General features: G+C 40.7%; 1 protein-coding gene across 3 annotated transcripts in view; it reads left to right on the top strand.

Moving 5' to 3' along the window:
- The window catches only part of si:dkeyp-84f3.9 (zinc finger protein 184), a 43,134-nt gene that overhangs the window by 15,217 nt on the left and 15,027 nt on the right, over positions 1–12,890 (top strand). The window contains exons 1-2 of one of the 3 annotated variants that reach the window (XR_006055487.1): positions 7,702–7,943; positions 10,065–10,129. The exons of 1 other annotated variant lie outside the window; for it this stretch is intronic. The gene's annotated coding sequence lies outside the window, so the exon portion shown is untranslated. Of the gene's footprint in view, positions 1–7,701; positions 7,944–10,064; positions 10,130–12,890 lie in introns of those variants that run through there. One more of the 3 variants, XR_006055485.1, reaches the window with a different exon arrangement.

Below are 12,890 nucleotides of genomic sequence, written 5' to 3'. Positions count from 1 at the left end.
AGCTCATGTAGAAACAAATGTACAAAATATGTTCTCCTTCATTTCTGTCAAACAAAGCTGTATGAAACGTTTCCAGCTGTTAGTATCATGGTTGCTAGGCAACCTGGGCAGCGCGACGGAGGCTAGACCGTCCCATTTCACAAGCCTACAAGCCTCGCACTTCCGGCCTCAGCAGTCTTTGAGTGCGGCCCTTGAGGACCGTTAAGGCTGCGTACTTTAAGGCTGCAGACCCTGAATTGGGAAACAGTCCCTGAATTGGGATACAGCCATACATACATGTTTTGGTTCGTGCAACTGGTCCGTTCGGTTATTGTCTCCCCAGAAACATTTCCGTTGTCTTTTTTCCTATTTCCGTTGTGCTTTGTGTGCTTTTGCAGCATTTTTCTTTTTGCAGCGTTTTTCTTTTTGCAGCGTTTTTCTTTTTGCAGCATTTTTCTTTTTCAGCGTTTTTCTTTTTGCAGCATTTTTCTTTTTGCAGCGTTTTTCTTTTTGCAGCATTTTTCTTTTTGCAGCGTTTATTTTGCATTTCTTTTTGCAGCATTTTTCTTTTTGCAGCGTTTTTCTTTTTGCAGCATTTTTTCTTTTTGCAGCATTTTTCTTTTTGCAAGTGTTTTCTGAAGTTGCAGTCCGTTTGGCCTTTCAGGGCCACCGTACTTTCTTGCCAGCCACGCTGTGGAGTACTTGGACGCGTGTGATGGAGCATTGTCCTGCATGAAAATCATGTTTTTCTTGAAGGATGCAGACTTCTTCCTGTACCACTGCTTGAAGAAGGTGTCTTCCAGAAACTGGCAGTAGGACTGGGAGTTGAGCTTGACTCCATCCTCAACCCAAAAAGGCCCCACAAGCTCATCTTTGATGATACCAGCCCAAACCAGTACTCCACCTCCACCTTGCTGGCGTCTGAGTCGGACTGGAGCTCTCTGCCCTTTACCAATCCAGCCACGGGCCCATCCATCTGGCCCATCAAGACTCACTCTCATTTCATCAGTCCATAAAACCTTAGAAAAACCAGTCTTGAGATATTTCTTGGCCCAGTCTTGACGTTTCAGCTTGTGTGTCTTGTTCAGTGGTGGTCGTCTTTCAGCCTTTCTTACCTTGGCCATGTCTCTGAGTATTGCACACCTTGTGCTTTTGGGCACTCCAGTGATGTTGCAGCTCTGAAATATGGCCAAACTGGTGGCAAGTGGCATCTTGGCAGCTGCACGCTTGACTTTTCTCAGTTCATGGGCAGTTATTTTGCGCCTTGGTTTTTCCACACGCTTCTTGCGACCCTGTTGACTATTTTGAATGAAACGCTTGATTGTTCGATGATCACGCTTCAGAAGCTTTGCAATTTTGAGACTGCTGCATCCCTCTGCAAGATATCTCACTATTTTTGACTTTTCTGAGCCTGTCAAGTCCTTCTTTTGACCCATTTTGCCAAAGGAAAGGACGTTGCCTAATAATTATGCACACCTGATATAGGGTGTTGATGTCATTAGACCACACCCCTTCTCATTACAGAGATGCACATCACCTAATATGCTTAATTGGTAGTAGGCTTTCGAGCCTATACAGCTTGGAGTAAGACAACATGCATGAAGAGGATGATGTGGACAAAATACTCATTTGCCTAATAATTCTGCACTCCCTGTATGAATGTTAAAATCACCACAAATAAGAACACGATCATAATTTAAAAAGATAAATCCTAAAAGATCAGCAAATTCACGGATAAAATCCTTGTTGCGCTTCGGAGGTCGATACACCACCGCACAGAGGGTCCGGGGGGAACCAGACAGCTCCAGTAGTTGTACTTCGAAGCTGGAATGCGAGGCGGAGGCAGTTGCCGCACTCGGAATTTACTTCTAAAAACCGAGGCTAGCCCTCCACCCCTGCCCGCAGTCCTAGGAGAGTTAAAGAAAGCACAGTCCAGTGGAAGAAGTTCCGAAAAGGAAGAGGACTCACCAGGGCGAATCCAGGTCTCTCGTTAGAAACAGGACATCCAGCCTTGATGCAGAAAAAAGTCGTTTACAACGAAGGACTTGTTCACCAGTGACATAGCGTAGCCACGTTGACGCTACTAGGAGCACGTCCCAGCCGGCGAAGATTGCTGTGATCCACACCTCCTCCAGAGACCCGCTTCCAGCTCCATACAGGTGGGCACTCAACTGGTAGGACCGAAGTGGGCTTGCTGGCCAGCATAGCGAATCCATCGATGACGACACAGTCTGAAGTATCTGGGAGGGCCTGCAAGGTATGTCATAATGGAGCGGAAAAATCACTCCATGTGCTTTTAGGAAGGCTTTAATACTGAACGCGAAAACCACTCCGCTTACCCCGTTTCCTATATCGTTTCTTGTGTGGTGTAAAAAGAGGCAGGTAATCCGTGCAGGCGGAAGTATGTGGTCGAGACTGGGAAAAATTCCCTAAGTTCCAATATAGCATCCGGCTTTTGGTGATTCAAGGGTCGAAGATTTAAAAGAGTTTGTCGATCATAGGCAATCAGGGCAGTAACATCCGGAAAGCATATAGAAAGTAATAAAACAAAGAGAAAACAACACTCAGGAAGACGGACCCAAAGACGGCTTGCCGTACACACTGGCGCCATCTTGATAGTCATTCAGTAGCAGTCATTTCTGTCACCTTTGTTTGATTTAGAAGAATGATCATCAAAAAGGTACACAGTGAGGATGATCCTTCCTGAAAAAGATGTGTTTGAAATGCATTGCCAGTCTCTGTAAGAAAACCCACAATTGAAGGCTTTATAAGGGTTGAAAAAAAATTCCACACTAAATTTACTTAAGTATATACAGTTTGTAATAACTACTCATTTGATTTAATGCATGATCTTCTTGAGGGTGTAGCTTAGTACGACATCAAATAGCTTTTTTGAATATCTCATACAACTCGTCATGTCAGAACATGACTTGCTTTCCAGGATTTATGTTTTGATTATGGATCTTTAGAACAAATAAAAAAGTCCAACAAAGATTATTTCGGAGAGGGCATTGGTTTGAATTATATTCAGATGCTGTGTCCTGTTTGAAACATCCCATTGTTGTTTGGTGACAATATTCCTGCAGGAGATAAAAACTGGAATTTGTTGTTATGATTACTTCAAATAATGAACATAGTTCGCACCATCTCTGGATATATATATATATAATAGGGCTTTGGAGCGTGATGTCACGGGGGTGGGCGTGGAAAGGATTTTGGCCCGATCCGCCATTTTGGGGGTCTAAGTAAGGAGCGAAAGCTAGTGGTTCGTATGCTGGCGGCAATGTTCGATCTTACGACCGGCACGGGAATAAGTTTGGATTGTCTTTTTATGCTTTCCCAACCTGGAAGCAACATGAAGGAGCTCATGTATCGGATATTACCAAACGAAGGCGTCTAGCCTGGATAGCAGCCGTGAGACGAGCTGATATCAAGTTCTGTTACGTCTCCAGATATCAGCTGGTGTGCTCAAGACATTTTCATTCCGGTAAGTTCTAAATATGTTCACATCACACTTTATAGCTGAATAATATCATCGTTGGTGGTCTCGGAAGTTATAGAAATTGCGATCAAACATAGAATGGAGTGACTTGATTGGTTGATGTAAAGACAATAAATGAAATGAGACAGGAAGGACACAAATTGGCGTTAATAATTTACCCGATTATCAATGTGTTAATTTGCATCGTACTTTACAATTATGGGCATATAATATGATAACGATATTTTAGCAGTTCAATGATAAATGTATAACATTAATTATGGTGGGGGGTGGAAAATGGCTATTTCACTCGATGCACTCCAGCTGACTCTACTTGGTATGAATGACGACGTACTCAGAGTTTGGCGGCTTGAAAATAGCCAAATCTTGCACCCAGCCATTTGTAAATTGGATGTGCGCCTCCAGTGACTTGTAATTACGAAACTGGTTCGCTGTGTAAGCGCTTACTCCACAAACAAGATACGTGAAGATATCGGGGTAGGACAGTGGCGGTAAGTCGTCTGGGTCTTTACTCCACTGCCGTATTTCATATGGGTCCAGATTTGCGATGCACTCTATTTTTTTTCAAGTACCGCTGCTTCGCCTCTGGACGCAATCGGTCTCTATACCAGCAAATTCAAAAGTGTTAAATTTTTTGGTGTTAATAGTCTCCTTGCAAAAGTAGAGTTAATTTTACTCTAAGCAGAGTCACATTCTTTTAATGTAACTCTGAGGTGTAAAATGATAGTAGTTAAAATCGAGTGTTAAAAATGAGTGTTTCTCTGTCAAATCTGGAGGTGTTACAATGGAAACATTAACTCTTGACCTCTTAACTCTGAACTCCTAAGGGGCTATGACACCAACAGAGTAAATTCACAGACTCCGCCCCCAGCACGGCTCCAATCGAAGCTGAAGTGAAGCCGTTTCAGAACATTTTGCTCTACATATTTGAGTTGTTTGCCATGCTTGGTAAGTCATTTTTTCAAAGATTGTTTCAATTAGTTATTAGACTTTTACTTCTGTGGCTCTTTGGAGTTGAGACAAAGCTGTGTGAAAGGCATTAGCCATGTTGCTCGCTGATAGCATAATATTCTGTTTTAGCTAGCTGAAAGGTATTGTTTGCGGGCAAATACCACAGCCTTGAAAAAAGCTTGCATGTGAATTTTCAGTCAAACTTTTGGTCAAATACACCTAAAACAATGTCTAGAATGTGAAATGTTGGTATAATGGTGCTACTTGAAGCCTGAAAACGATCGCCCATAAAAAAAAAACGAGCAAACAGCAGTAGCTGACGTCCTGACTGGATTCTACGTTAGCATAGATCCCTCCAGAGTTTTGTGCACACGGTTTAGGTAAAAATGAAAAAGGTTGAGGTTTTACATTTAGTTCAGTATTACCTGTTGCCTGTGTCCTTGTCTTTTGGGAAAATACTTTACACAAGTAATGGCTCAAAGAGGATTCCTTTTTTTTTACTGTGCTGCAATTGTTTACTGGATTATTTGTGCCATTAATTAGTGTCAACTAATTTTTATTCAATCTCCGCACAGGATATGCTTGTGAAGATGGAATATGGGGGAGAGCAGAAGTGCGTTGAAGTTCCACAAAGGGATGAATGAAGGACATGCATATTGTATTGAAGAAATAAGTGATGAGAATGCTGTTATTTGCATTTACCATGTCAGACCTTTTGATAAACAAAATTCTAATGAAAGTGAGAACATGTATACTGTTACATCTTTCAGAAAATGTTTTGAAATTGTGGTGCACAGTTCAGAATAAATGTTTTTCAAAAACCATTGCATCTTTTTAGTAAATGTTTATTTCCAAAAGAAATTTCTAGAAGTTCAGAACAGTAAAATTCCCGCTTTTTAGAATGAATTAGAAGATAACTCTTACGTAGTTAAACTAAAATACTCTTTGAGAGTTAATATATAAACTCTTAACACCAAGTGTTAAATTATCAACTCCAGACAGATTTGGTGTTTAACACTAAATCAGAGTTAACGTACCAACTCTCCAAAAAGAGTTAAATTAACACTCTCTGGTGTGGACCCATACAGACACTTTAATAGTGTTGAAATCAAATCCGACAGTGTTAATTTGGACATGCTGGATTTGCTGTGTACCGTCCGTTTTCTTTTGAGCTGCTTTTAAGCATGTTTCTTGTCGTCGTCGTTCCAACACAGTGTGTTTGTTTTGATTCGTAGACCCCGAAAATGGAGCTGCGCTCCCACAATGCATTGCGGCGTGACGTCAACTCCAAAGCCCTATATTAGGGGTGCCACGATATTCATATCGATATTGAACCGTTCGATACAGTGCTTTCGGTTCGGTACGCATATGTATCGAACAATACAAAATTTTAATTTATTTTATCAACTTTCCTTCTGACGATGCTGTCTGTGTTGAGCGCTCAGTGGATCTGCGCTCGACAGTGCAGCCTAGGCGGAGTAGTCGAACGCAGATTCACTGAGCGCAGGGCAAGCTAGCGAGACAGAAGTTAAGCTCTCCTTGCAACATGGCAAATTGAACCTCCCCCACCCTCATTCAGATCTGGCGTTTGGAACTATTTTGGTTTTCATGTGACGTATGACCCTGAAGGTAAGCGCGTCATGGACAAAAGTAAAACAGTATGTCGGATGTGCCACGCAATGCTCAATTACATGGGTGGGAACTAGTGCGTTAGCGCAGTTAGCTCGTTAACGTGTTGGCCGTCCAGCCCCATGCACGGGGCGATCCGCGGTAGCTCGTTAACGGAGATTTGCCGTGTTGTGGCGTTAACGTCATTTCAACGAGATTAACGCTGACAGCACTAGTGGGAACACAACGAATATGACTGCACATTTACGCCGACATCATCCTAGTGCAAAGACAAGTGGAAGCAGACAAAAACAACAAGCATGCATGCTACAAACTTTACCCGAGTCATTTAGACAGCCGTTAGCACATGATTCTCCTTATGGGGACCTGATATGTTTAATATGCTGCTGAGAATATAGCCCAGAAGAAGCGTATAGTATAGCTTTTATTTTGGAAAGAGCCATTTCTCTGTAATAAACTCTCTTTTCCAAAGATGAGTGATTTCTCGATCAGATAGATTTATTTTTTAATTATTTTGTTGTTTCAGCAACATTAAATTTAAAAACTGTACTTTTGAGTTAAAATATATATTTATAATTTTAATAAATGACAAATTAAAAAGGCATGAACATTTTTTTGTATCGAAAAAATATCGAACCGTGACACCAAAGTATCGAACCGAACCGTGAATTTTGTGTATCGTTGCACCCCTAATATATATATATTTATAGCATTTGATTGTTGACCCCACATACTATTTAAGTACTTGTATCTACATAGAAACTTGATACCTAAGCATCATTTTATGAGCCATTACCCATCTTCTGTTAGTAAAATTGGCCCCTTATTACACATGTGGAGTATGAGGTTTGAAGCCAAAGTGAAGGTTTTTAAAGATTCTTTTAAACATTTCAAAAATGTAACCAAATCACATGCTAAAAAGCATCAGTGCTTATCACCAGGAAACCTTCACCCTAAAACCAAATGAATTTGGGCCAATTAAATGTTTTTCTGTCAGAGACGAGAATGTGGTCAGCAATTAAGTTCTTAAAATGATTTGTTCAAAAGAGCTTTTCTCAACTACTTGCGTTAAAGTTGATAGTTTAGAATATAAAGCTGGACTTGTTGTTTGCGGTACCATGGAAGAAAATATGCCTATCTTTTGTCAAATAAGTGATATACTTTTGGTAGAAAATCCCTTTTTTTTATAACCATTATCATGCAGTCAGTACTGTAAAGTGAGGAAAGGTGAATTATTAAAAATATCTGAGTTTAAATTTCATAAACCACTTTATATGCAAAGCTTGTACAATGTTTCAGATGAAAGTTTGTATATTGTACCTTAATTTTCATTAATAGTGTTAAATATTTAACTATTTTGAAAGTGTTAATTTACATCTGGAGAGTGTGGAGCTATAAAAAAAAACCTGAAAAAGTGTTGAAATCAACACTTTGATAGTGATACTTAATTCACCTTTTTTTTTTTTAAAAAAAAAGTGAACATTTGCTGAGTGTAAAATTTCTACAGATCTCGGTGTGTAGTGTGTTGTTTTGTGGGACTGTGTGCTTCGTATGCAATCTGAACTCTAGTACAGATACAGAGCCAATCCGGCACGCGGCCATGGGGGCACAGGGTAGGCGCTGCTAGAGGCTTTCTGTTAACTGCGCAGGCGCGGTGCAACCCCTTCCGCGCTTGCTGCAGCTGCAGCTTTCCGCTCAGTGCTCTACCTTCTGGCACAGCATCACATTTGTTCACCATAGAGCTGGGTTGAGCTGAGCTTTCCTTCCCTTCCCTTGAGAGTTCGTTCCTTGCGTGGACAGATGTCTACCGAGCCATTTCCTCTCCTTGTTCCCAGCCTTTGTGATTCCTCGTCTGCAGAAAACGTTCGCGCTCCTGTGACTGGTGAGTACGTGAAGATAGAAACGGGCGGTTTCTGTGGAGCTGCTGCTTCGTAGGTCATGGTAGCTAGCTTGCGAGCGTTAGTTAGTTATTCATTTCTTGGGCCTACTCGGGAACGTGGCCGGGCACCTCCTCCTGGTTAGCTTTCACTAGCAAACCCCCTTTGAGGTGTTTCAGCTAGACACTGTTTATGTACGGTGGGCGCGAATGTCAAGCTAGCTATCGGAGCTAGCAAAAGCTCTCATATGCTTCAGCTGGAGCTGTTTAAGCATTTGTTAGTGCAAAAGTAAGTTGGCAAAACATTGTAGCTGTGTTTGTTAGCAGTGCGTCCAGCATTAGCAAACCAACTTACACAGGTAACGCTATTATTCTTATATTACTTAGTAACGACCCTGTCAGTGTGCATATTTATGCTCACCTTGCATTGAGTGTCTTGGCTGTGGTTGATCTTCTTGTTTATAGTCCGATAATGCAAGCAGCAAGTCAGACTGGCCTCCTCATGCTTGAACTTCAAATATTCAAAATATTCATAACATGATTATGTGTCATTACTTTAATTAATAACATTTTTAAAGTTATTGTGTTGCACATAGAGGAAACACTTTATGGTTAATGTTTCCCTAGAATTAATGTCATATCAATGACATTAACCTTTTTTGTTTTTGAGTGAAATCTGTGGCAGTTTTTAGGTTTCATCCATTCTTTGCCACATTAAAATGCACATTAAATTAAAGCTTAGTACAGAAAGTAAGGAAACTTCTTTGGTTAATTATTTGTTTGTTTTAATGCTTCTTGGCAATAAATCTGATATTGTTGGAAAGCCTATTTATTTTCCCTTAAATGGTGCCATATTTGTTTGGAAATTGCATTTGTGGGTTGAGCAGCAGAGTTGAGTATATAAGTTGCGCCCGTGGGGAAAAAACGTGCCAAACCTAGTCTGGGACTGATGAGAAGATGTCATCTAAGATGACAACATCACAGAGCAGGGTTTATCAGAGACTACTTCCACAATTTAGAAGTGAGAGGATCCCTGCAGTTCTGGCCTCAACCTCACCGAGCACTATTGAGATCAGCTTGGGCGTATTGTCGTGCTAGAGTGACCAACACAACTGTATAGAGATTGACAGACCACGTGACTTTCGCGCATTGCATGCTGGGAACTCGTGGCAAAACAATTCAAGTACCGCATCAAATGCAAGCATTTGCAGCACCGCAAAACGACAATTCATTATTTATGCACAATAAACAAAGGAGCATAGCGCGGCAATTTCTGTTCAGCGCCAGACTTGCTTGTAACCTATATCACCAATTATGTTATGAAAAATGACGTATTAACTACTACAAAACACTGACCTTTGTGGAAATGTTTGGAGCAGACTAACCTGTGAGCTGGAGGGTTCTGAGACGTTATATTTGGTCTTTGATGGGCTGCCATCCGTCGCCTCTTTGTTACTTCGGAAACATGGCTCGAACAATTTCTCTTCAATGACGTAATCCGATAACAACTGATCTCTTTACCTGTCGGCTTCCCGTGGCTGTTATACAACCGGCTATTGCAGTTAATAATACAGCAGCTTCTTGCCATTTTTTTGTGTTTCTTTTTATCGCTGTGTAACTGATTTCAATTGAAAGCCTGCGCGCGCTAGTACCTCTTGCCACGAGTTCCCAGAATTCTTTGCGGTTTTACCCCTGAATGACGTCACATTTTCAATCTCTATTGGCTGACTATCCCACGCAGCTTTCTATTATCTTTGCCACATCAGTGTTTTGATTTCTGTAAAAACTGTAAAAAGCTGTAGGTGAAGTAGAGTGACAAATTCTTGGCAAGAAACATTTTTGCAACCCTAAATATCCCAGCATTGCCAGTATAAATGCACAGCTATTTGGTCCATAGAAGTGCGATCACTTGTGACTTAAAATAACATTTTTGATATGGCAGCAAGGTTAAGAAAGTGTTTGAAGCTGCTTAAGGCAAAGTAACAATAAAAATGTTGGAGTCAAACAAATCTTTAAGAACACGAAATATGGTAAACAAAATAAAGGTAACAGCAGCTACAAATGATTGGTGTGAAAATTCAGTAAGTGACTGTCATCACTGTCTTCTTTCAACTGCTCTCTTTACAGCTTGCGACAGCAGATCATCTGCCTTCATCTATCCCTAGCATACTCTTCTGTTGCATCAACCCGCTGTACGTTGTCTTTTACTACATGCCTCTTTTCTGCGTGGTTTGCAACTCCATCTTTAACATCCTTTGTCCAGTATATCTACTGTCACTCCTCTGCACATGTCCAAAACATCTCAGCCTTTTCTCCTTTGCTAACTGCTCTATCTGAGCTGCCCCTCTAACATATTCATTTTAAATCTGGTCCACCCTGGTCTCTCACAGTGAAAATCTTAACATCTTCATCCCAGCTTCCTGTATACATCATAGAGGTCTCACTACCTTCTCTTTCACTCTCGGTGCTGTCCTTCTATCACAAATCACCCCTGGCACTCTCTTCTTCACCTGTTTTGCACACATTTCATTGCTTTCAGCTATTTTCGGCTACTCCCGTATTGCCACAGCAGGTAGCTATCCATGTTTGACTTGGCAGATTTTAATGCCAGATGCCCTTCCTGATGCAGACCCTAAAGGATTTGTCTCCTCCCCGGACACTGTCCATCACTTTGCATTTTGCAAATCATAGAACACTTTATGTTGGTTTCTTCTTTAATTTATCACCCTATCTGTATCAGCTAAGAGATTTCCTTTTCTTTTTTTTCTTTTTTTAAAATATTTGGGTAGTGTAAAATTAATGATGGGACCTGTGTTGATTTGCATTACATGTGAGTGGCTGTGAGTGAGTGCAGTTTATCGCATGACCAAACATGCAGCCATCTGGTTTTGCTCAGCAGCACAGCTTTGTTGAGGCTCTCCCAGTTGGGCATGCTTCAGAGGCAGAATCACAGTATCACAGGTCTGCACATTTTTTTCCTGCTGTCAGGAGTAAGTGGAAATGCACCTCATCATGCCAGTGGAAATGAGGGTCAGTCTGTAGCTTGAGGACCTGATCCCATTTCTGCAGAAAGACCTGATAGATTCTTCTGCAGTCCCTCCAATCTAGGGCATGCTTCATCTGCTCTGTAGAATGAGGTGTTGGGAGGAAAGACCTCTGCAAAAGGCAGCTCTGTCCAAGCGTGTCTTTTACCACATATTTTTTTATGGTTTCAAATGTATCGCTTTTTTTTTGGAGTAGACATGATAAAGCATTAATATAGTTTGGTCATAGTCACTAACATCCCAAATGACAATGGGCCTCATTAATAGTGTTTCCTATATTATTTGTTTTTCCCTTTTATTCATATATATATATTTATTAATTTTTTTAGGGGTGCAACGATACTCGTATCGATATTGAACTGTTCGATACAGTGCTTTCGGTTCGGTACGCATATGTATCGAACAATACAAAATTTTTAATTTATTTTTATCAAATTTCCTTCTACGATGCTGTCTGTGTTGAGCGCTCAGTGGATCTGCGCTCGACAGTGCAACCTAGGCGGAGTAGTCGAACGCAGATTCACTGAGCGCAGGGCAAACTAGCGAGACAGAAGTTAAGCTCTCCTTGCAACATGGCAAATTGAACCTCCCCCACCCTCATTCAGATCTGGCGATTGGAACTATTTTGGTTTTCATGTGACGTATGACCCTGAAGGTAAGCACGTCATGGACAAAAGTAAAACAGTATGTCGGATGTGCCATGCAATGCTCAATTACATTGGTGGAACTAGTGCATTAGCGCAGTTAGCTCGTTAAGGTGTTGGCCGTCCAGCCCCATGCACGGGGCGATCCGCGGTAGCTCGTTAACGGAGATTTGCCGTGTTGTGGCGTTGACATCATTTCAACGAGATTAACGCTGACAGCACTAGTGGGAACACAATGAATATGACTGCACATTTAGACAGCCGTTAGCACATGATTCTCCTTATGGGGACCTGATATGTTTAATATGCTGCTGAGAATATAGCCCAGAAGAAGCGTATAGTATAGCTTTTATTTTGGAAAGAGCCATTTCTCTGTAATAAACTCTCTTTTCCAAAGATGAGTGATTTCTCAATTAGATAGATTTGTTTTTTAAATTATTTTGTTGTTTCAGCAACATTAAATTTAAAAACTGTACTTTTGAGTTAAAATATATATTTATAATTTTAATAAATGACAAATTAAAAAAGCATGAACATTTTTTTGTATCGAAAAAATATCGAACCGTGAATATTGTGTATCGTTGCACCCCTAATATATATATTGTGAACAAAGATGGGACATTCTGTTGGCTTTTTGCATCAGTGACTTTGCTTTTCTCCAACCAAACAAAATTGGTCAGTGGTCATATGCAAAACTTTCTGCATTTTTTTTGTGCATAAATTAAGGTGATTTGTATACACATAGGTAAATAAAGCTCAAGGCTTAGTGTGTATGGGAAATGTTTCTCTATAATTTCTCCAAAGGGTTTATGGGTAGCAGGAAACTTAGAATTCTTGCTTCCTTATTGTTGTTTTGTTTTACTCGGGTTCCTGCTGGGTCAATTTAATGTTGCACTAAATTATTGTCGCACAAACACCTGCTATAATGCTAATTGGCACACTACAGACAGACTCCAGGGAATTAATTTTCTTCAAAGCTATATTAACAAGAGATTATCCAGTCATAGTTGACCACTTTTACATACAATGATAAAGGCTCTACCCTTCTGTAATCTGCAATTGGCAGACTAATACCTGACGGACACTTTGCTCCTTAAATCTACTTTACATTTTTTTTCCAGTTGCCTTTTTTCTGTGTGAAAATGTACTCTCAAACGGTTTGGGGGTCACCGTAGGTCTGCCAAACCACAGGGTTTGCTCTACACTTGGGGAACCCTGGCATCAGTACTCAGAAAAAACATATTTAACTGTGGAATTAATTGAAA

This window comes from Haplochromis burtoni, unplaced genomic scaffold (genome assembly GCF_018398535.1).
Source record: "Haplochromis burtoni strain Fernald_Lab_line unplaced genomic scaffold, NCSU_Asbu1 Contig_376, whole genome shotgun sequence".
Taxonomy (NCBI): domain Eukaryota; kingdom Metazoa; phylum Chordata; class Actinopteri; order Cichliformes; family Cichlidae; genus Haplochromis; species Haplochromis burtoni.
This window is presented reverse-complemented; position numbering and strand designations above follow the sequence as displayed.